Raw genomic sequence first — 26,302 nt, forward strand, 5'->3', positions numbered from 1 at the left:
GTGAGGATTAGGGTTAAGGTGAGGATTATGGTTTCTTTTCTCAAGTGTTGCAGTTTGTAAATGCCATTGTTCATGTATTCCGTAGGGCCTGGCTGTGTTACTCAAGACCAACTCTGTGTCTGTCTTCATCATGGAATTTACACCAAACAAAATTATAAACGCAACACTTGTTTAGCCCCCATTTATGAGCTGAACACAAAAGGCCTGTTTCTCAAAAATATTGTTCACAAATCTGTCTAAATCTGTGTTAGTGAGCACTTCTCCTTTTATTGTGGCCAGCCTAAGGCACACCTGTGCAATAATCATGCTGTCTAATCAGCATCTTGATATGCCACACCTGTGAGGTGGATGGATTATCTCGGCAAAGGAGAAGTGCTCACTAACACAGATTTAGACAGATATGTGAACAATATTTGAGAGAAATAGGCCTTTTGTGTACATAGAGAAATTCTTAGATCTTTGAGTTCAGCAGATGATAAATGGTTAGTGCAATTCCCACTTTTTTTGGTCTGTCACATCAGTAAACATTATAATGTAGTGCAATGGAATCATCTTCATTTAGCTAAGCTTCAGAACACACTAAGATATCATGATTAGTATAGTTCACCTCCATGTCCAACATATACATTTTATGCAGAATACATTGCACAGTAATGTACAATTATCCAAGCCCATGCCCTGCTGTCTAGTCAGAATTACCAGAAAGCATTTGTAAAACGGCTATACTGTATCTACGAAAAGTATGGAACAGTATGACGATAATGCTGTGAATACCATAAAAGAGAATATAAAGTTACATATGTGATTTGACATGCATGCATGCACAGAGGACAGACATGAGCAATGTTTCACACCAACCAATTTGCTTTTATAAAACTTGTTAAATCCCTGTAACACCTTTGTTGTCCACTAGAGTGTGCCACAATACTGTGGTGCATCTGGTGGTTGGCTGGTATATTTCCGATGCGAAAACCCACTCAAGTGGGGCAATGGGCACTGGTCTGTATGCAGATGCTCACAGGTCGTAAATAAACTGGACATTTTAGCTGGCTGCATTCAGGGAAGGTCCCCATGACAACAGAGGAAGAGACGGTAGCATTCTTCTCCCAATGTTTGCCTACGATATTTCTGAGAGAAAAAAAGGCTTGTGTGTAATATGCGTAATATGTAGAACTTTATAAGTCTCTGTGGTTAAAAATGCATAAAAATATATAAAAGTAGAAAAAAGGTGAATAACTCAGTGGAGGAACATAAAACCAAATGCTTCCAAAAGGATGGACTGCATAATACAATTTAGTAATTAACCTCCTATCATGCTCTGTAGCATGTATAAAAATGCACAGTACGTTCAGTTGACCATGATTTTGTGTCAAGATGGCAGGAGGAAAGGATCTATAACACTGTTTCCAAAAAACATTGGGATACTATTTAAAATGCAAATAAAAACTGAATACAATGATGTGCAAATCATTTATCCCTATATTTAATTGAAAAGAATACAAAGACAACACATCAAATGTTGAAACGGAAACGTTATAGTTTTTTGATGCCAGCAACAAGTTTCAAAAAAGTTGGGACAGGGGCATGTTTACCACTGTGTTGCATTACCTCTTCTTTCAGCAATACTCTGTAAGCAGGAACTGAGGAGACCAACTGCTGTAGTTTTGTGAAAGTGAAATGTATTCCCCTTCTTGCTTGATGTAGGATTTCATCTGGTCAAATGTTCAGGGACTCCTCTGACATCTTTTTATTTCATAAAGCGCCAAATGTTTTCAATAAGGGACAGGTCTGGAAATGGCAGGCCAGTTTAGCACCATGGTTTACAAAGAATGGTGTGAAAAGGGAAAAACATCCAGTATGCGGCAGTCCTGTGGGAGAAAATGCCTTGTTGATGCTAGAGGTCAGAGGAGAATGGGCCGACTGATTCAAGCTGATAGAAGAGCAACTTTGACTGAAATAACCACTTGTTACAACCGAGGTATGCAGCAAAGCATTTGTGAAGCCACAACACGCACAACCTTAGGGCGGATGGGCTACAACAACAGAAGACCCCACCGGGTACCACTCATCTCCACTACAAATAGGAAAAAGAGGCTGCAATTTGCATGAGCTCACCAAAATTCCATCCATCCATCCATCTTCTTCCGCTTATCCGGGGCCGGGTCGCGGGGGCAGCAGTCTAAGCAGGGATGCCCAGACTTCCCTCTCCCCAGACACTTCCTCTAGCTCTTCTGGGGGGACACCGAGGCGTTCCCAGGCCAGCCGGGAGACATAGTCCCTCCAGCGTGTCCTAGGTCTTCCCCGGGGTCTCCTCCCTGTGGGACGGGACCAGAACACCTTCCCAGGAAGGCTTTCCGGAGGCATCCGAAACAGATGCCCAAGCCACCTCAGCTGACCCCTCTCGATGTGGAGGAGCAGCGGCTCTACTCTGAGCTCCTCCCGGGTGACCAAGCTTCTCACCCTATCTCTAAGGGATCGCCCAGCCACCCTGCGGAGAAAGCTCATTTCGGCCGCCTGTATCCGGGATCTTGTCCTTTCGGTCATGACCCAAAGCTCATGACCATAGGTGAGAGTAGGAACGTAGATTGACTGGTAAATCGAGAGCTTCGCCTTGCGGCTCAGCTCTTTCTTCACCACGACAGACCGATACATCGACTGCATTACTGCAGAAGCTGCACCGATCCGTCTGTCAATCTCCCGTTCCATCCTTTCCTCACTCGTGAACAGGACCCCTAGATACTTAATCTCCTCCACTTGAGGCAGGCACTCTCCACCAACCTGAAGTGGGCAAGCCACCCTTTTTCGACTGAGGACCATGGCATCGGATATGGAGGTACTGATTTTCATCCCCACCGCTTCACACTCGGCTGCAAACCGTCCCAGTGCATGCTGAAGGTCCTGGTTTGAAGGGGCCAACACGACAACATCATCTGCAAAGAGCAGAGACGAAATTGTGTGGTCCCCAAACCTGACACCCTCCGGCCCCTGGCTGCGCCTAGAAATTCTGTCCATAAAAATTACGAACAGAACCGGCGACAAAGGGCAGCCCTGCCGGAGTCCAACATGCACTGGGAACAAGTCTGACTTACTGCCGGCAATGTTCCTGCTTCGGTTGTACAGGGACCTGACTTTTATCAATTTTGAAACTGGTCTCTGAAAAGCTCATTATGATACACACCAGCATTCAGCTGGACAGAAAAGTATAACAAAATAGAAAAGTATATATAACAAACATATCCAGGGTGGACTGCCATGGTAAATAAAAAATCTAAATAGACCAGTACGGCTCACACAATGAGAAAAAAAATCTTTCCATTTTGGTGGCACCGGCCAATTGACTGTCTAAATAAATAAAGCAAAATGATGGAGAAAAACTGTAAATATATGAAGTTTGCTCATATTAAAACACATGATAAACAGGCAATATAAAACAACACAATGTAAACCGCCTTATTATCATCCCTTAAACTGTCACACAGACAGCAGACAACATTTAATAAAAAGGAATCTTCAGTTTAAAAGTAAGAACTTGTCATCACGGAAAGGAGATAACCAAAAGGAGATGAAGTTGTTGCACAAAGCACATCACTCTTACTACCTTTTTAGTGCCTTTATGTCAGGACTTCTTGTTGGCCTTCAGGTTGAGGGAATGAATCCACACTGAACTTTGCTGAGTGTTAGGGTTACAAATTACTACTATTGTTTAAAAAAATTGACTAACCTAATTAACAATTGACCATTTATTTCAGAAGGTATTTTGTTTTAAATTGTAAAAGATATAAAGTATATGTTGCCTTATGCACACTCTATCTCTCAGCTCTGATTATTTTGGCTCCTTCTGCAATTTGGACACCTGCTAATGGTGGAGCGGCTTGTTAAAGAACAAATGAAGGTCCAAGTAGAGTAGGGAGGGGATTATTTGGGCTGGAGCATTTCATTTCTTCTAGACTACTCTACAAGACAACTTTTCATGCTGTAGTCTTCTTCCGGAAAACACCTCATTCACTCCAATAAAGACCACTCTCCCCACCTTCTTTATTCAAATCAAAGATTGCCACGTCTCTACTTAAACAGTCAGACTGTCCTTAAAGTACTTCTGAGTCCTGGAGAGTAGAGAAGAGCAGCTCCCACCAGCTTCAACATAAACCATGTTTTCTGTAGCTCTCTTGCTGCTGGTGGCAGCTACGACCTGTGAGTGGCCTTGGATGGGGCGGGGGGGCGACCAAGAAATATTAGTGATGTATTTTTAGTTTTGTTAAAATGCTGCGTGTAGTGAGTAATATTATACATGCTTTGTCCACAGGTGTTCACTGTGAAGAACTCACTCAGCCGCCCTCTATGACTGTCCAGCCAGGTCAACCACTGACCATTTCCTGTAAGGTCTCATACTCTGTATCTAGCTATTACACAGGTTGGATTCGACAACCTGCAGGGAAAGCACTGGAGGGGATTGGATATATTCGGCCTGCTGGAACCACAGTTTATAAAGATTCCCTGAAAAACAAGTTCAGCATCACAAGAGACACTTCAAGCAACACATTGTTTTTAAAAGGCCAGAGTCTGCAGACTGAAGACACAGCTGTGTATTATTGTGCTCGAGATACAGTGATTCAAACCAGCCCCAGACCTGTACAAAAACAGATTTCACCCTTAAACTGTTGGAGTAATCTATCAAGAGGTGACAACATCATTTGTTTTAACGGTTTGGCGTGAAAGCTTTGAAAAATTGAGAGGTGAGGAACCTTTTGGTAGTTTCAAATAAAATTATTTCCACAAAAAAATATCTGAGGTATATCGGGTGTAACCTGGATTTGAATAAAAGGTGTGCATCATAGGCATGTGGAAACAAAGAATTAAGGAGGACTCTAACAGACATTGATTGAAAGAGAGACCAAACCTAGGGTGTAAATATATGTATGTTAATGGAACTCACACAGGATTATCAAATGCTTGACTAAACAGATTACAAACTGTACAGGAAACACTTAAACATCAAGACAGTAGCAGGTTGAAATATCAACAAGTGAAGACAGACAAGACAAACACTAAATACTCTAGGTGATTACACAGATGGGTAGCAGGTGTATGTAATGACAAGACGAGAGGGAGCAGGCGCATTTGACCAGTGGTTCCTAATTGGCCCAGAGATATTGGCCCAATCCCAATGTCCACACTCACAGACTTTGAATTGTTCTTTCTAATTCTGTGAGGGCTTAGAGTTGTCCCACTGTCAAATCGGCAAGTGCGCAAGGCTCTTTTGCAGACATTTTTAACCCTTTATTCACCCTTTTCATAAGTCTGCATTTATGCAGAATTTGCCTGAAGGAATTTCCCACAGTTCATAGCGTTGTGATGTAAAACACGGGTTACCAGGGGAAGCCTGGGTGGGAGAGAATCCCGGCAAACCCACCTTAAGAAAAGAGTAAACTGCACTACATTAACAAGGATTGGAGATGGTACATAGAACACATGAAATCCGAAGAATGTAATCACCTTATTACACAGCTAGTTTATTCAACTATTTATTTATTTTTTTGCTTAACAATGACCAAATACATTACATTCATTATTGTTATTGACAATTACCTCTACTGTGGGTATGGTGTCCTTTGGTTAATGTTCCGGGGTTTTCTTTGCGCCAAACATACCTTTTGGAATTATGGCCAAAAAGTTCAACCTTGGTTTCATCAGACCATAACACATTTTCACAAGAAAGAACAGGCATCAGTCTTGCCACCCTATCCCATAGCCCATTCATACACTGCACGTCTTTTTCCAGAGCAGCCTCTTACCTCTGGGGTTCTTTTTTTATCCCGAACAAATCTCCCCCGAATGTTCCACTTCTTAATAAGGAACTGAACATTACTGACAGGCATTGGATATCTTTTTCCATCTTTATAGTTCCATTACCTTGTTATGCAGGTCTTTTGACAGTTTTTCTTTCTGCTCCCTATGGCTCAGTATCTAGCCTGCACAGTGCATCCAGCTGAGAACTAACAAACTCCTTGACTATTTATACACAGTCACTAATTGCAATTTAAAAAGCCACAGGTGTGGGAAATCCACCTTTAATTGACATTTTCACCTGTGTGTGTCACCTATTGTGTGTCTGTAACAAGGCCAAACATTCAAGGGTATTATTAGCTTCTGCCCACTTTTGATCTGTAACATGGTGGTGGAGAGGAGGAATCAGGCACAGGCATAATTGCATTTGAATGTTGAATTTAATTTAAACAAACACTGAATACAAAAAAAAAGTAAAGTGCTGACTTAGCAGCCAGAACGAAACACTCACCAGCTATGTGTACCATACAAGCAACAATACCTGACAAGTGAGAGAAGCAGAGGAGAAAATGTTTTAAACACTTAGTGTTGGGAAGATTGGGACCTGGAGTCCATGGTTACGGCAGACAAGACAATGGATAAGTCCAGGGTGAGTTCATGGAGTGACGGGAACCGGGAGTGCACGGTACAACGGCGCTGGTCATCACCGTACCGTGACAGAACCCCCGCCTTCCCCACAGTCATTATGTAGTTTATCCATTCAGATGTATATTCTATGTATCATATATCCTATGACATGTACTGTATGTGCCTTATATGATGTAATTTGAATAATATTTGTTACTGTTGTTCTATTTACATACATGTCTGTTTATGTGTCCTAGTCCAAATGTAATGCATTAATTGTTTAGGTTTGGCAAATGCCATAAACAAACACTTTACAGGAGGGCATAGATTGGAATGTGTCCACTGAGAACAAGATTTTATTTTCTATTGTTAAAATACCTATTACATTCACTATGCTTGTTGTTCCTGATCACTCAACCATTTGATGGTTATACAGTGTATTTTACATTGTTTTGCCTACTATGTTCAGATTGAAAAGTACAGATTCACCACCCTAAGGCCCTGGATTTGTATGTAACCACTGTGGGATTCAAACCCACAACTTTGGTGTTGGTAGTGTGAGCCACAAAAGACCACTTGATTGCCTACATTCAATACAATACTGTCAAAAAAGGCAATGATTGCCATCCATATAAGTAACCACAAATGGTAACTTTATAACCAAATAAATCACGTGAGCACTGGCAATGTCTTTCAACATGGAGCAGGATAGACTACAAGGCAGAAGAGTAATTCAGATAGCCCCTGGACAGGATCAAAAACATAACTGCTTGGAACCATCACAAAGATCTTGGTTGAAAAAGCAGCCTTCTACCGGCCATAACTTAAAACAGCAGAGCTTATTACAGATCCCAGCCACCCATGCCATGGACTGTTTACCAAGCTGCCAGCAGGCAGAAGGTACAGAAGTATTCCATTCAAAACAAACAGGCTACGGGACAGTTTCTTTCCTCAGGCTGTAAGGCTGCTCAATTCAGGAACCCCTCTTCCCTTCCATCCATAGTCCATGCCTGTCACTTCTACATTGCACTACGGTTGTATAATTATTGATGTGTGTTTTTGTGTTATTACTGATTGTGTTCTTATTTCTAAATTATAATTAGTTACTTTTTTACTTTTGACTGCACTGTCGGGAGTAGAAAACCTAAGCACTTCATTGCTGTAACTTGTTTTGAACTTGAAAAACTAAAAGCCGGCCTACCTAACTCCATGGAGATTGCAGGTATCTCTAGAGACAATCACACCGGAGACAGTGTTCGACAGTTTGTGCTTCTGTATGTAAGCAGAGATGTAATGTGTGGTGATCGTTTTGCAGGAGAACTATAAAAACAAAGTGTGAAATGCATTAATCTACATGACTTCAGTGAGGGCCTGGCAACTTTCTGATATAGAGATTATTGACAGTGAGGTTAAGCATGTTGTTTAGTACATCTAATACAAGCTATTGGACACTCAGCCGTACACACAGACACTTTGGAATATGAGAAGGTGATTAATCAGGGACAACATTAGTGTATGCTAGTGACGTTGTAAATACTATAATGAAATACGAATACACAAGTTTGATGCACAGTGGCAAGGAAAACTTCCTAGTATAGTCAGAACCTAGAAAGAAAACATACTTTACATGTTCAGATGACCAGCAGGTTGATAAATGCAGGTGGGCTGTTTCCACAGTCTTTAGGCAGAATCCCAATCAGCTGCACAACCAGGTAGACAAGGAGAGGGATGACCAGGTGGGCTGTACACAGTGACACCAGGAAATATCAGGCAGTAACTAGATCAGAAACAAAATCAGGAAGACTTTGGACAGGGACAACTAGACATGGTCCAAGGGCTCAGGTCCTCCTATGATTCAACAGGACAGAAACATTTAAGAGAGCATTCCTAGGATCCAAAAGGATACATCAGCATATAATTCAGACTGTCTGTAGTCCCTCGTCACATAAACTAATGTAATATAAACAATAGGGACTGAGGCAGAACAGACTGACTCTCGTCTACAAAACAATTGCGGTGTAGAACTAGGGACTGAGACAGGAGATCCAGAGACACTCTGGGCCACAGAATGGTGACTTGTGAGGAGGGGTGATGTTTGAGAAATGCAGGGTTGATACATGACCAAGAGAGGTTTGATAACTCAGGAAGAAGTGTGACAAGTTAATAATTCAATACATTTATTACATCAGCAGTTGTCCCAAAGTGCTTTACTAAACAAGTGACTAGGGCAAGTTTTAGACTTGACCAAGGGATATGTGAGAACCAGATACAAGGAGTGAAGCTGTTGCTATTATGTATTCTGTACACCAGGGAGTTTCAGGGGCCCAGTTTAGCATCTCTGATGAGTCAGACTGTTGAACAGTGTTACTATTGTAGGTATACAGGACGCATGGAGCAGGGCGATCATCAAACAATATTATTTTTTTCTATAACTCACTTTGGACAGCTCACAAGATAATTACGTGCAACACACTTGCACTAAAGCACATAACACAAACAATGACCGACAAACCAAAAGGCAAACCAGGATAACTTAAAAAATTCCAAATTAGAGGCAACGCATGGCAGCTGCTTCCAATTGGGGACAATCCAAATGGCAGTGCAGAGATGCCTCGAGGCACCTCTACGGTGAGGCCCTGACAGTGACCCCAGGAGCATAGAGATGCCTCGAGGCACCTCTACGGTGAGGCCCTGACAGTGACCCCAGGAGCATAGAGATGCCTCGAGGCACCTCTACGGTAAGGCCCTGACGGTGACCCCAGGAGCATAGAGATGCCTCTAGGCACCTCTACGGTGAGGCCCTGACAGTGACCCCAGGAGCATAGAGATGCCTCGAGGTGCCCCAGCCATGGTCTGACAAACAGTTTAGTAGACCCGGGACCATACTCATACACGTTCATTGTATAACAACCTGGTTGCAACAGAAAATGAACTGCTTTTTGTGTGAGCTGATAATCTTTTAATCAGGTGATTAGTATTTCATTAAATGTTTTGATGGATCAAAGAATGGGAAAATATAATCACTGATAAATATTTTTGAACTTCACATTTTGACAGACCATATTCATGTTTTGTATCAAAATAAATATAAACTGTTTCCAGAACTGCATTAACTGCCCTTTGTCAATAACTGATCTTCTTACAATAATTGGTCTTTGTACAATTTCTCCTATCCGCCCAGGGTACCTCCCATATGAATCAGAATGTCTGGATCAAAATTCTTCATAAAATGTGGATAAATTGTGAATAGATATGGAGGAAACTAATTCAGTGAGGTTTAAACAACTGACCTGGAAGACAATAGCCAGAATAGTCTTTGTTGTCAAAGTATGAGTCTCAGAGAAGGTGCTTTGTCTTTTTTTTTCACCTTACATTATTTTCCAGCTGGGTTTTATTTTTTATTTTATTATTGGATGGAATTAAGAATGTCACCCACCCAAGTAATGGTGCATAGGTATAGTATGTTAGAAAACTGGTTTGAGTAAGAGAGATGAGTGTGGTCAAGTCTGAGTTCAGCTGGGGATAACCAGTACCATGACACTGACACAACTTTGTGTTCAGAAACAATCAATTTATATAATTTGAAGAAACAATCAATTTATGTAATGCAACATGTGACTTTAGTTGGTCTATTGCCTTAAAACCCTTTCATATGCTTGTTAACACCCAACCATTGTTGTCATGCAAAGTCTGTCTCTCCGGTTTGTGTACTTATATGAGATTTCCTCCCAGAAAGGAGGAAGGACCTGGAGTGGCCTAGACAGTCTCCAGACCTGAACCCAATAGAAAATCTTTGGAGGGAGCTGTATTGCCCAGCGACAGCCCCGAAACCTGAAGGATCTGGAGAAGGTCTGTATGGACTCCCTGCTGCAGAAAGGAATAACTGGAGATACATACCATTTGTCATGATCAATCAATCAATCAATCAATCAATCAAATGTATTTATAAAGCCCTTTTTACAACAGCAGTTGTCACAAAGTGCTTTACAGAGACACCCGGCCTTAAACCCCAAGGAGCAAACAACAGTAGTGTTGAATTTCAGTGGCTAGGAAAAACTCCCTAAGAAGGCCGAATTTTAGGAAGAAATCTAGAGAGGACCCAGGCTCAGAGGGGTGACCAGTCCTCTTCTGGCGGTGCTGGGTGAGATATTAAGAGTCCAATTGGAATAACTAATAAATGTATCTGGGCTAAATCCAGAGTTTATTTAAAATAAGACTAGGTCAGAAGTATGACCAGATGGACAAGGACAGCAACGGGCCCCCCAAACCAGTTACTCCGCAGGTGTGGACCAGGACCTCATGTCCTCCTAAGGTTTAAAAAGGGAGAAGACTTGGAAAATTCAGAAAATGCATTCATCATATCAACAACGATTTATATTGGAGAAGGAGATCTTTGTGGGGAAGGAGAACAGACCCAATCCCCCAGCACAATAATGTAGCAGCAGGGGGGGGGGTCCGGCGACACTGTGGCCCTACCTGGGGGGGGGGGGGGGGGGCCGGTGACACTGTGGCCCTACCTGGGGAAGGCCTCGGGCAGGGCCCAACAGGCAGGAAATCAATCCACCCACATTGCCAAGCATCGGGACACCCACCAACCGCAACCACCCTGAATGAGGGCCGAGTATTGCCAGTAGAGTACAGCCCAATTGCACAAGTGCGCAAAAGAGAGACAACAAGCCAGTGACTACCCTGAAAATCCATGTTAGTAAAATGATTGGAAATTAAAATATGCAACAGAAGGAATTTCCACGTAACCCATTCTGTTTCTATCAATAGACATCCTGTGATGTTAGTTGACAGTTTTAAATACTTGGACACATTTTAGACAACTGCTTTAATTTTACAGTGAATAGTGCCAAAACATTTTAAAAGTCACTTCATTGTTTTTATTTGTTCAGACAATGTTGGTGTTTTGGTGTGAGCCAGTCCATTCTTTAAAGGGTGTACAAATGCATAATTGAAAGTTTCTTGTATTTAACATGGTATGGCAACTTGAATGCCATGAACAGGACCAAATTGTCCAGAATAGTAAATACAGGTTAAAATTATTATTAAATGTAAGAAATTCATGAAACACATTTGCATTTGCACTTTCATATATTGTATACTTTGTTTAGTAAGCAAGTATATTTATACAACACAATTCATACACAGAAGCATTTCAGTGTGCTTTACAAAGAAAAAGAGAAATATAAAATGTTATTAGAAAATAAACAAATACTAGAATAAAAACAATAAATAACAATAAAACATCATAATAATAAAACATAAAATAATAAAATAGAATGAAAAATAAATAGAAACATAAGTGGTAAACTCCGTAATAGTTTCCATGCGGAAGCTACAAAAGCTGAAAGGCTAAACAGTGCGGTTAAGTTTAAGGCAGTCTATTCTGTTTTTGGGTAGAAATAATCGTTCAATTGAACAATAACATTTAATGAGTCAGTCATTTAGAAGTCTTTTTTACTTTAGCCAATGGTTATAAGCTCGGTGTACAGTTTGATGTTTTTATGATGACAATCAAGAATTAACGTCTACAAATTCATTGTTTTGTACCATGGACACAGTACTTTTAAAATGTTGTACTTGTATAACATAATTTAAATCCAATAATTGCATCCAATTGCATCCATTAACACACTGAAATATATTTTGTACATTTTGTACATGGTTTTACAATTTTTTGTTTTTGAAGTGCAACAAAAGTTGTTCCAAAATAATATTTTTATTGTTTGTGTGTGGCTGATTACCATGACAACAAAGGGAAAATGTAATATCAAAGAAGTTATTGAATAAAAGCCTTTTTAAAATGTTAAACAGATTCACAAGAATGTTATATTACAAAGTTCGAGAAACAATGTCAGCTGAACAATGGCAAGATCCTTGTTTGAATAATATAATGTAAACAAAAGAACTCCCGCACAGTCTGTTTAACTTGCAATAAGATTTTAATAACAATGTTTCAGTACCAAGATTTCAACAATTTACATTCAGCAGGCAGCCTAAAGTTGTTATTAAACTAAAACTTTGTTATTAAATTCTTATTGCTAGTTATGTAGACTGTGTGCGGGCGTTATTTTGTTTACTTGAATCGACCTTTGGTCTTCTCCAACGCTACGGTCGATCTACATGTGTGCAAAGGTTTGGTTTCTCAATGGATATAATAATGTGAAAACCCTATGCAGATCCTCTATATCTTCATTTGATATGACAAACCGCTTTTTACAGGGAAGGCAAATAATATCAGAAGTAAATCCAAACACGGGTCAGTTGGTTATTCTCACTCTTTTCAGTCTCTATTAATTTTGTCTCTTTTGTCTTAGCATCTGTCCACAAACGCCCTTGCAATTTGTGCACACTGAATTGGCCAATTTCTGTGCAATTACAACCACCTGTAAAACGTTTGGACAATGTCACTTTACTGTCTACTGTACTTTCACAGGCTTTGGCTAGTTGGTTGAAAGAATTCTTGGCTGAAGAGATGTTGCAGTTTGCCGGGGCAACTGAGAACATAATGTCTGATATGGAGACTGACCCCAGAGGATATTTGGTTTCCTCTCCGAGCTGGCACTCTGCCGAATTGATCAGATCAGCTGATAAATGAAGGACAGCCAAACTCTCTTATGAGGAGAAGAGACATAACCAAAACGAAAACCGTTCCACTCGTCCACGACCACCACAGCGATACCCTGGACACCTGATTTGCTCAGAACATCTAAAGAGAAGAGGAGCTATGGTTTACATGCCAACTGAGAACATGATGTATGGTGTGGAGACTGTATTTTTGGTATTTGTTTTGCTAATTGTTTTTAGCCTTTCTATTGGTGCATTGTTGTGAGGTTAGTATTGCCTAAAGATTTTATTCACATTGACAATTTGTTTTCTATTGTTAATCCTCAAAATCTTTATAATTCCAAACTTTTGGCCACCTGTGTCCTTTTGAGAACTTTCTATTCTTGTATTGCTGTGTGGGAACCTGCAAGCAAGCATTTCCACTTTAAACGTAACTATTTTTACCTCAATTACATTGCTATTTGTAGTAATGTGTAGCAATATTTATATGATTTGATTTAATATATGTAACCCATTTTCTTGCTACCTTGTAGCCCTGTTAAACAATGGCGAGGTTTAGGTATTCGCAATATGGCCTAATGCCCAGTACTGGGGTTTCCTTCAAATTAGGGAGGAGTAGAATGTCCCATGCTGGAGCTGTTCTATGTGTCCTTGACTGTTGATAGTTCCTTTGCGGTTCCTCTTTGTGAAAAGTTGCAACATAAACCGGCTTTGGAGTGTTGAGTAATTAAAGACTGTAGTTCTCACGACTGGCCTGGAATTGGCATCATTCATAAGAGGTGTAAAGATAAATAGGACTATGAAACAGGGGTATTTGGCGCAATGTCCGCAGCCAGTCGTTAAATCCAAAGACAAGCTACATGAACCTGCTGTTATCCAATTCATGAAGAAGTACAGGAGAATGGACTTTGTTTTTAAATGATAATCATAATGGTGTGTGGACTTTTTGTTTTCATCTACAGCTTGCTTTTTGTTGCTATCTCATTCATATCATTTTGAATGCAAATTAAAATATTATTTCAACTTAAGATTACTGGTTGTTTGGTAGAAACAAAGATAATGATGTTGCAATTAGAAGTACTGGGAAGGCTACTGTCATGAGTTGCGTAGTGGTGGAGAGTAAGGAACCAGGCGCAAGCAGAGTGGGAGTCGATGTAGTATTTTTTATATAAAGGAACACCGAGCACTGAAACTTAAGCGAAACCAAAGGTATAAATCAAACGGAACACTCACCACGTACCGAAACAAACGTAGACATCGAACAATGACAGACAAGTGAGGGGAGCAGAGGAGAAACATTTAAACACCTACTAATGATTTGATTGGGACCTGGTGTGAACGACAATTGGAGATGAAGGAGTCCGGGGTGAGTTCATGTACAGCAGGAAACCGAGAAGAGCAGATGACGGAGCTGTCCGTCACCTCACCGTCACAGCGACATGACATTTCTTATTATGGTTTATTATTATTATTGCATGCTGGACATCGAAAAACAGCACAACTTTTTTCTCTCTGACAGCATATACTGTCCACGGTCTTGAAACAATGTGAGCAGTAGTTTGGTTGAATTTATTCCACCACTATTTGAGTGACTGTTTTGGCAAATGATTCATTCAAACGACACAACCATATTTTTTTCTAACGTGGTTCCTGCTATCGATGTATGTCTGCTGCCTCGTTGAGCCACTGCCAAATACACAGTGCCATTGAAAGCCATGCATGCCCAAGCCATTACACTGCCTTCTTTGGATGTGAATTACCTAAAATTGACCTGAGAGACTGTACTTTCAGCCCATATTCAATATATAACTGTAGCTTGAATATATTTTGAAACAGACAATTATTTCACAGTCCTCAGCCCTTCCAGCTACCTCTACAGTATTCCAATTTTCTCACTACCCTCTGGCATTTTCTTTCTTTCTCCCAGTACCTGCTCACCAGGGTCCAGAATCGGCTTGGCCTGATTGCCCTTGGAAAGGATTTATCACTAGAATCGGATATCAAACACATATAAAACACACAACATGACAAAGAATCTGACTCTCTGCAGATCTGAAGAAAAGTTCATTAATAGTCTATTATCATACATCCCAAATGCACTTACATAGACCCAAATTTGTGCAGAGGCCATGAAATGTGTGTTTAAGTAATGGGCAATGTGACAGGACGGCAAGCAAGCGGGGACCCATAAGCGCACTGTTAAAAATTGCTGTAGTTTTTACAGTAAAAATTTACAATAAACGACTGTGTTTTTAAATTTACAGCATTACTGTATTTTGCCATGTGGGAGCATACATAATTGCTGTGAATTTTAGAGGTCCAATAAGATACTGTCTTTTTTTAAAAGGTCTACACTGATCTACACTGTTATTGCATGTTCCTTTAACATCTGGAAACATGATTAAGCAGTAAATAGCCTAATACTGGATACCATTTTAATATTTTTTTTTATATATTTTTTTAAGAAGAATAAAAAACAGTTGCAAAACTTTTTGTCATCTTCAGTGGACATCTTGGGAGTTGGGACTTTCCATTGCTTGATTTTTATGTTTATTTATATTTGTATAAATTATAAAGGCAAACAACTTGATCCATATTCCATTCCAGTTGGTGGCGGTAATGCACCAATAAGCTAGGTTGCCAACCGCCAATGAACACCAAAAATAAGAATTCGGGACTTTCGCGGTCTTTCCACGAGCTTGGGTCATCATCACCAGCACTCAATTTTCGTGCTCACCTCGTGCTCTACGGTTACCGGAGGAAGAGGACATCTAATAAGAGCGAGTCGAGGTGTGTTACATCTACAATATGGAATCCTTTTACATCCACGTTGCAAAATAGATAATCTAGATTATTTGTCCAATTTTATGATAAATCGTCACAGATTAACGATTAGCTGTCTATATTTTCTTCATCATTAAAGTGTGCCCGGGCTGTCATTTTACTATTTATTTTTTGATAACGGCTCGGTATAAAATTATTTTACATTGTTGTTTGGTAGTACACGTACGTTTTTAAAAGTTTTAAGCTTTTAACTTGATTGTGTAGGTTTTATGCAGTTAAATAGTGTTTCACTTGACTACCAAGCCATTAACGTTAACTAATGGCACGTTTTTGTTCAATTTAAGATGGTGTAACGTTAATTAAATATTTTTTGCTGATAACTGCTTGGTATGAAATTGATTTACATTGTTTTTGGTAGTAGATGTAAGCTTTTAAACGTTTTAAGCTTTTAACTTGATTGTGTAGGTTTTAAAATTGTTTTATGCAGTAAAATAGTGTTTAACCTTGACTGCCAAGGCAACGTTAATAGCACGTTTTTGTTCAATTTAAGATGATGTAACGTTAATGAAGTTTTTTTGTCTTAGTTTTATGGTAATATTACTTGTAAGGGTGCTTACTTTTCATATTTGTAATTCAGTTAAATAGAAAGTACATTGAAATTTTCAGTGCACATGCTTTTTTGCTGTGCATTTATTAGCTTGTGAAGTTTAGATTTTTTTTTAAAGTTTAACATGTTTATCTGTCACTTTTGTAATAATGAGAGCTGTACAATCCTGAGTTTTGTGCAGCATGTGAAATTGCATAGAAATGTGCCTAAATCAGGTTTTAAATGTGCTGTACCTGATTGCCCACATATTTTCACCCAGTTTTCTTCATTGAAGTCCCACATATACAGAAATCACAGAGAACATCACCAGTCTGCTGCTAAAGAGCATCAGGCACAGATGTGTGATAATGATAAAACATTTAAATGCCTTGTAGACTTTTGTGATGTTCAATGTGGGACCCTAACACAGCTTTTGTCTCATTTAAAGAGCCATATTCAGTCCGGGCTGGAGATCCGGTGCCCATTTGGTTGCAACAGGACATTTAAGGTGAGATCTACATTTGCATCACATGTATCACGGACACATAAAATGTCCTCTGTAAACCATCTGATAGAGCCTGCTATGACCATGGAAATCCCAGTTTCAGATGTCGTGTCTGAGAGCGAGAGATCAGAAGTTGCAGAGCAAAATTTGTCTGAAGTTGTGGATGAATCTCTTTTTTTAAGAAATTGAACCCTCTTCTATCTGAAACTGCAAGCTAAATTGCTATTGCCTGAGTCTACCATTCAAGGCATTGTTGAAGAATTTCAAAACATCCATGACATTGGGCAGTCATATTTTCTTAGCAAATGGAGAGAAAAGCTTTCTTTGCTTGAATTACCAGAGGAAAGGATTAATGATGTGATTGATGAGTTGTCTAGGGAGGATTTGCTGACAGCTTGTAATAGTGGAGTTCTAAGTACAGCACAGAGGAGAAAGACTACTTTCAAGCAAGATTTTCACTATGTTGAGCCAGTCCCTATTTTATTAGGAGTCAGTGAAAGAAATGGGAAAGAGTGCTTTGCTCAATATGTCCCAGTTAAACAGACCATCAGTGCTCTGTTTAATGCCAGTCTGTGAAGGACCAATATGAACAGATGCACTCACAAACAGCTGAAAATGATCTGTTTCGGGATGTAAAGGATGGTAAGAATTTTTCTGAAAATTCTCTCTTTCAAACTGATCCATCATCTCTGGGTTTGATCATTTACCAGGATTCGTTTGAAGTGGTAAATCCTTTAGGCTCAGCTAGAAAAAAACACAAATTACTGGCAGTTTAGCTTACCTTGTCTGATATTTTACCTCACAACAGGTCAAACATAGACCACATGCAACTTGTTCTTTTGTGTAATGAGCAAGATTTTAAGCACTTTGGACCAGCTCATGTTTTTAGATCACTAATTGAAGATCTCAAAGATCTTGAGGAGAATGGTGTTGTGGTGAATGATGGCAAAACTTTGAAAGCTTCTTTGTGTTCCATCGTAGGTGACAACCTGGGATCCCACATGATTGGTGGTTTTGTCGAGAATTTTAGCCGAAGCCTACATTTCTGCAGGTATTGCACCATTGAGAGAGACTCATTCCATGCCACACCTTTAGAACCTGCTATGAAGCGAACTGTGGAGTCTTACGAAACAAACATTCAGAAACTTGCTACCTTAGGGGATAATGTAGTTGATGGAGTTAAATTTAACTCTCCTTTTAATCAGCTGAATTCCTTTCATGTTTGTCAGCCTGGCTTGCCACCCTGCCTTGGACATGACCTCTTTGAGGGTGTTGTGGCATCTGATCTTAAGTTGTACATTGATTACTTGGTAAATCAAGAGAAATTCTTTACTTTCACAGAGCTTAATTGCTATATTAAACAGTTTAAGTACACAGGAAATGATGCTGCCAATAAACCAGCTGAGGTTAACTCGGGGAGTGAGAAGCTTTGTGGTCACACTGTTCAGAACTGGAGTCTTCTTAGACTTTTACCAGTTATTGTTGGACACCGAATTAAGGATCCAGAATCAGAAGTGTGGCAGCTTGTTCTTCTACTCAGACAAATTGTAGATCTAATTTGTGCCCCAGCAATACTGGCAGATCAGGTTGCTTATCTGAAAGTGCTCATTGAGGAGTACATTCATTTTAGGTATGTGACTTTCCCTTCTAAGCCTCTCAAGCCTAAACATCACTACTTGTGCCATTACCCGGAGCTTATAAAACAATTTGGGCCACTCATTCGCTTATGGACTATGCGGTTTGAGAGCAAACATACCTATTTTAAACAATGTGCAAGAAAATTGCACAACTTCAAAAATGTATGTGCAACACTTGCAGAAAGGCACCAGCTTCTCCAAGCCTATTTAAGTGCTGGAAACCTCTTTCAGCTTTCTGTGCAAGTTGAAAAAGGTTCTGAATTTTATTCTTGTGATTTTAACGAAGCGATCAGGGAATCAGTTGATCATTTTGATTTTCAGCCAGGCAATACATTAGTAGCTACTGAAATCACTTTGAAAGGAACAAAGTACAGGAAAGGCATGGTCGTTCTTTTGGCCAGTAATGATACGGGTTTGGAGGTTGGCAGAATGAAACTAATTCTTGTTCACCAGAATTCATTGGTTTACTTTGTATCTGAGAAACGGTGTGCTGTGCGGTTGGTGGATTTGGGTGTATACTGCATAACAGATGAGGACCCAAGACATGTCTGTGTACTTCAAGAGAAGCTATTAGATTATTACCCTCTCCAGGAGTATAACACATCTGGCTTGTCTGTGATTGTGTTACACCACTCTTTTCCATCTTTTTAAGGTATGTCCAACTTAGAGGAAATAAAACTTGCCATCTCCTCTTCGTTACCTGGTCTCTCTGATGAAACGCTTAAAAAATGTATCCATGGACTTTCTGCTATTGGTGTTGAGACAAAAGATGACCTCCAGTATGTCAAAGAAGAAGACCTCATGGAGTTCCTCAGGCCTATACAATGCCGCAAACTACTGAATGCATGGAAAAATGAAGGTATGTTTTATTTGATTGATGTAAAATGTCTAATCTCCATTTGTCAAATATTGTAAAATGTTTCATGTTCAAATTTCTTTTTTAATTTTAATTTTATTTGTGTTAGAACAATCCAGGTGCACAAGTCCCCAACGCTCATTGCGTCATGTTCTTTCGGATACATCAAGCCCAGGATCAGAGAGTTCAAGTTCTACAACATCTAGTTCTACTGCTTGCTTTTCAGCATCTTGCACCTGGGCTGAAACATTTAAGGTGCCTTGGGAAGTTATGTCTTCCGAAATTAAACTGGCCATTGCAAATAAAAAAAGACCATCACCAGCTGATCAAAGGAAGCTAGTAAGAATGTTAGTGGATAACATGCAAAAACATGAAGTAAACCCATCAAAGGCACAGTGTCAGATTGTAGTGCAGAATATTGTTAAGCAGTACCCGGACAGCTTTGCTGATGTTCTGTCTGATGGAACAAAAATAGGTAGTGGGTATGCCTCTTTGCTCTTGCAAGTTAAAACCCGTGTTGAACATGTAAACAGAAACAACACTTTTCGGTTTACATGTTAGCTCGTCTGAGAAAAGAACGATTACGATGATCGTGTAGCACCATAAGCCAGAGCTCAAGAAGGCTGGCTGATCAATATGGTTGTGTCAGTTGGCAGCCTGAGGAGTTTCCTGCGGGAGAAAATGATGACACTCTAGAAGAGAAGCGCAAGCAAATGGTTCTGCTTCAGTCTACTGAAGGAATGTCTGGAGCCGATAGAGGAGAACTTCACAAGTTGATGGAGGTCACATATTACCGTCAGCGCCGTGATATAAATGCCACTCCACCACTGTCTGAACTAAAGAACTCATGGCCTTACCTGTTTTGTCTGAAGGGAATCTTTTTACATTTCCAATTGCTTACTGACATCTCACTGCTACAAAAAATCATGGAGAGCATTCAAGGGAAAGGAAAGAGGATTCTAAGATTTTTTCAAGAAAAGCCATCAAACAAAGAAGTGTGTGCTGTTCTGTCAAAGTATCAAGAGGGAAATTCTCTGGTCCTGTGCATCTTGAAACTCTTAATGGCCCATTTCAAAGAGAGGACAGAATCACTTCTAATTGAAGCTGATGTAAGTATAACATTTAGATTTTTAATGTCTTAAATATTTAATTGTAATGCAAAATTTATTTTTGTTTTTCTTAGGCAGCAGCAACAGCAGCCGACATGGAAAGAGAAGGATTACCGGATTCACCCGCACTGATCATCCAAGGTTTGTTGCTTTACTTTGTCTCTATAATATACACTATTATTTGCTTTCTAGCTCTTGTACCTCTTTGACCTGTACTGTTTTTTAATTCTCACTTTAATGGCCATTTTAAATACATTTTTGCCACCTCTGTTCATGTATTCTATTTCGGAATTATATTCTCATTCCTATATTCAAAAAAAATGCATGATTTACTCACCCACAAGCCATCCCAGGTGTATATGACTTTTTTCTTTTAGACAAATACAATCAGTTGTTTTAAAGAATGTCCTGGCTCTTCCAAGCTTTAAAAGGGCAGTGAATGGGTAAGATTTTAAAGCTCTAAAAAGTGTATCATCCATCATAAAAGTAATCCAGTAAAAAGTAATTCCAGGGGGTAAATAAAGGCCCTTGAAAGCAAGCAATCTGTTTGTGTAAGAAAAATAAACATTGTTGAACTAGTCGACTTATGCCAAAAGAAACTCCCTACATTATGCATGACGTAGGTTAAGCTTTAACGCCTCATACAAATAGGGCTGTGTAACAAACTCAAGGTCTTCTCTTATATCAAAATCCTCAGAAATTTGTCTTTAAAAATTCTTGTTTTAGACTTCTAATTAGCTTAGTTTTTTTTTGCAATATCCTCTGCGCTTCTGTGTTCTTCGTTACGTCAGGTCGGAGTTCACTCTTTCGCCATACATATGTTGAAAGGTAGATATTTTAATTTATATGGTTTAAAATATGGATATTTTTCTTCACTTCAGAAGGCCTGAGCCATGTGGAGTACTTTTATGATCAATGGATGCACTTTTTGGGCTTTAAAATCTTGCCCGTCATTCACTACCATAATAAAGCTGAGAAGAGCTAGGACATTTTTTTTTTTATGTAACTCCGATTGTATTTGTCTGAAAGAAGAAAGTAATTTACTCCTAGGATAGCGTGAGTAAATCATGGTAATTTTCATTTCATTATTTTCAGACTATCCCTTTAACATGAGCTATCAATGAACCATACTTTTACATCAACACTTATTAATCTATGCCCTGCCCTATTCTTATTTAACTTTTTTATAGGTGAATCCATGACCCCAAGCAAGTGGATGTTGTCAGTCGAGAGGGATGTTGTCCTGGGCCCATTTTCAGAGGCATTTGTTGAGGGCCTGGCAGCATTGTTTGCGACCTATTACAACTTAAATCTTGCTTATCAGGATGACGCTGCATGCACGCTGGAATTTATTCAGAGGTATTTCAGATCGTAAAGTCTTACTCAAAAATTTTTGTAGACTTTCAATTTTTCTTTTTTTTTTTAGGTTTTCAGTTTAGGATAGTTTATCAGAATTAGATATTTTATGGAAAAGTTTACTTTGAAAGTTGCGAGCAAAGTGGTGACAATAGATGGAGTATTGCATCAGGAAGCCTTTGCATTGATCATGTGAACCATCGTATTTTGCAGGGACAGCCACAGACGGGTGAACGGTGGAAAGTGTTGGTGTACCTGATTCCGGTGCCACAGTGGCGTGTCAGCGGAGTAGCTGGCACAACTCATCGACGTGGTGCTCTTGTTGTTTCAGGCGGTGGTGTACCTCTGCTGGGTCCATGTTGACAGTGAGGTATTCTGTCATGTCTGTCAAGTTGTTGTGTTTAATTCCAAAGGGTTAAGGCACAAATCGTAATCAAAACACACAGCTCAGATCATAAACGTTTCCAGGCAGGCAATCACAAGGGCTAGGCATAATTTTTAGTCAAAGAAACACAGGGCTAAGGTCAGTACACAAAATCACGACTAAATATAAAGCTCAGTATGTCGCTTGCATAAACAATGCATCACAATGAACAAACGCAAACACAGAACTAATATAGAGGTAGCTAACAAGACACAAGTGTAAACCATAATGACAAAATAGGCTATGTTCAAAAAGAAAGAAAATAGAACAGAACAGGCTATATTCAATAACAAAGGCAAAACCGAAACCGAACAACACACAACCTCAAACAAGTAGTTTAGTCATTTTCCATTTGTGTTCTGCTTTTCTACATGTCTTCTTAAGGTTTTGTATGCTCTCATATAACCAAGGGTAAAAAAAAAATCAGGCTTTGACCTAGATTTAAAAGGTACAATTACATCAAGAGTGCTTTGACATAGTATGTTGAATCTATTTAGTGATACATCAGTACTACATGTGGCATACAGGTTTTCACTATGACTAGGAAATATAGCTGAACATTTTGAAACCGTCTGTGAATTAATGATGCGAGTACTATTAAAATTATTATTATAATTTTCCTTTTTGGGGAAAATATTAAGCAAGCCCACCAAGGCATCCCCAGTGACTGTTCTGGTCTGAACACCTAGATTTGCTAAAATAGTTGGTCATTCAGAAAGCGCATCAAACAAGGTTTTCAGATTACAACATTTAAGTCCAGTTACAGTGATTCTGCTACTGTAGTATCTCTTATATACACTCTGATATCTCCCAGCATCTCTCTAGACTACGTCAATGCAAATCCACCTTCTAGTTCCTTCCCTACTTAAACAGTGTTTGTCCATAGAGGTCTTCTGAGTCCTGGAGAGTAGAGAAGAGCAGCTCCCACCAGATCAGATTCAACATAAACCATGTTCTCTGCTTCCCTGTTGATGCTTCTTCTGGTAGCTGTTTACTGTGAGTCTTTGGATCAAAAAGAAATAACTGGATTTTCAATTTTGTGTTGATTAACCTTTGTATTGAATAACATTATAAATGCTTTGTCCACAGGTGTTCACTGTGAAGAACTCACTCAGCCACCCTCTATGACTGTCCAGCCAGGTCAACCACTGACCATTTCCTGTAAGGTCTCATACTCTGTATCTACCTATACCACAGCTTGGATTCGACAACCTGCAGGGAAAGTACTGGAGTGGATTGGATATCCTGGAAGCACAATCCAGAAAGACTCCCTGAAGAACAAGTTCAGCTTAACAGAAGACTCATCCAGCAATACAGTTACTTAAACTGGGCAGAACTTAGAAGCTGAAGACACAGCTGTGTATTATTGTGCCAGATATTCACAGTGATACAAACCAGCATCAAACCTGTACAAAAACATACTTAATCCTTATAGAGTTGGAGTTATATGTAGCAGTCAGGAAGGGGCGATAAAGTAATTTTCTTTCATTATATTTCTTTAGAAATAAGGGTCCTAGTTCATGCTAGAAGAGTATCGGGGGACAGTAATAGATCATCTACAGTGGCATGTCTGTAAAAAAAGTCTAATTTTTATCATAGGTATACTGCAACTGTGAGTGACGGAATCTAAAACAAGAATCCAGAAAATCCCATTGTATGATTTTTAAGTAATTAATTTGCATTTTATTGCATGACATACGTTTTTGATACATCAGAAAATCTGAACTTAATATTTGGTACAGAAACCTTTGTTTGCAATTACAGAGATCATATGTTTACTTCAGGTTCTTGACCAGGTTTGCACACACTGCAGCAGGGATTTTGGCCCACTCCTCCATACAGACCTTATCCAGATTCTTCAGGTTTCGGGGCTGTCGCTGGGTAATACGGACTTTCAGCTACCTCCAAAGATTTTCTATTGGGTTCAGGTCTGGAGACTGGCTAGGCCACTCCAGGACCTTGAGATGCTTCTTACGGAGCCACTTCTTAGTTGCCCAGGCTGTGTGTTCCAGGTCGTTGTAATGCAGGAAGACCCAGCCACTACCCATCTTCAATGCTCTTACTGAGGGAAGGAGGTCATTGGCCAAGATCTCGCGATACACAGCCCCATCCATCCTGCAGTCGTCCTGTCCCCTTTGCAAATAATCATCCCCAAAGAATAATGTTTCCACCTCCATGCTTCACGGTTGGGATGGTGTTCTTGGGGTTGTACTCATCCTTCTTCTTCCTCCAAACACGGCGAGTGGAGTTTAGACCAAAAAGCTTTTTTTTTGTCTAATCAGACCACATGACCTTCTCCCATTCCTCCTCTGGATCATCCATATTGTCATTGGCAAGACATGCGCTGGCTTGAGCAGGGGGACCTTGCGTGCGCTGCAGGATTTTAATCCATGATGGCGTAGTGTGTTACTTATGGTTTGCTTTGAGACTGTGGTCCCAGCTCTCTTCAGGTCATTGACCAGGTCCTGCTCTGTAGTTCTGGGCTGATCTCTCCCCTTCCTCATGATCATTGATGCCCTACAAGGTGAGCTCTTGCATGGATCCCCAGGCCGAGGGAGATTGACCTTCATATTGAACTTCTTCCATTTTCTAATAATTGCGACAACAGTTGCCTTCTCACCATGCTGTTTGCCTATTGTCCGGTATCCCATCCCAGCTTTGCGCAATTTTATCCCTGACGTCCTTATACAGCTCTTTGGTCTTAGCCATTGTGGGGAGGTTGGAGTCTGTTTGATTGAGTGTGTGGACAGGTGTCATTTACACAGGCAACAAGTTCAAACAGGTGCAGTTAATACAGGCAATTATTGGAGAACAGGAGGGCTTCTTAGAGAAAAACTAAAAGGTCTGTGAGAGCCAGATTTCTTCCTTGTTGGTTGGTGATCAAATACTTATGTCATGCAATAAAATGCTAATTAATTATTAAAAAATGATACAATGTCATTTTCTAGATTTTTGTTTTAGATTCTGTCTCTCACAGTTGAAGTGTACCTATGATAAAAATGACAGACCTCTACATGCTTTGTAAGTCGGAAAACCTGCAAAATAGGCAGTGTATCAAATACTTGTTCTCCCAAATGTATGTGTGATGGTAGAGGTTGAAGGAGTCGAATGCAGAAGGGTGCGTTTAGTTCTTTTATTTCTCAACTAAACGAATAGCAATCACTGACAATGCCGTGGAAACCAGAACAAAAGGAAATGCCCAGATCGCCCTAACCTTGCTATGGCGTCTTATTCTCAGGTCCGTTTGCGATCAACTTAAATTATCAGCGCACAGCATAAAAGAGTCCACAAAACCCACGACAGAGAGGACGTAGAGTTACACAGAGAATCAATTACCCACAGCGTCCTGGACTGCTGCCAGCCATTATATCTGTGAAAACACAGGTGATTGTTATCAGTGATTAGCGCTGGCAGGGAGCTGTGGAGAACAGAGGAAGGAGGGGGGTCTCCTGCACCCCGGCCTCCTGGAGAGGGCCTTCTACCACCGGCCTGAGGAGAGACACATGGAAAACGGGGTGAAAACGCATGGTAGATGGTAACAGCAATTTGCATGTCACCTCGTTGACCCTCCCCAGGACTTTATATGGCCCCACAAACCGCGATGCCAGTTTCCGGCAGGGCAGGCGGAGGGGCAGGTTACGAGTGGAGAGCCAGACCCGATCACCCGGCTGGAAAACGGGAGTGGGCCCCCGCCGGCGGTCAGCCTGGTGTTTGTGGCGACGCACAGCATGCTGTAGACGCACATGTGCGGTGGTCCACATTGCCTTGGCTCGACGGAACCAATCGTCCACCGCGGGGGCCTGGGTCAGGCTCGGATGCCAAGGGGCCAGGACCGGCTGGTACCCTAGAACACATTGGAAAGGAGTCAGTTGGGTGGAGGAATGGCGGAGAGAATTTTGAGCATATTCTGCCCATGGCAGACAGTCCGACCATTCCCCCGGCCGGTCCTGGCAATAGGAACGTAAGAACCTGCCTACCTCTTGGTTCACCCGCTCCACCTGTCCGTTGGCCTCAGGATAGAACCCGGAGGTAAGGCTTACCGTGACCCCCAGCTTCTCCAC

General features: G+C 40.4%; 1 long non-coding RNA gene across 1 annotated transcript; it reads left to right on the plus strand.

Moving 5' to 3' along the window:
• The first annotated feature begins 16,809 nt into the window (after nt 1-16,809).
• On the plus strand, nt 16,810-19,579 carry LOC114840417. Its single transcript, XR_003782619.2, has 4 exons — nt 16,810-16,862; nt 17,841-17,910; nt 19,149-19,355; nt 19,462-19,579. It is a non-coding gene; the product is annotated as an uncharacterized LOC114840417 (long non-coding RNA).
• The last annotated feature ends 6,723 nt before the right edge of the window (nt 19,580-26,302 follow it).

This window comes from Esox lucius, chromosome 11 (assembly GCF_011004845.1).
Source record: "Esox lucius isolate fEsoLuc1 chromosome 11, fEsoLuc1.pri, whole genome shotgun sequence".
In the NCBI taxonomy this organism is placed as follows: Eukaryota; Metazoa; Chordata; class Actinopteri; order Esociformes; family Esocidae; genus Esox; species Esox lucius.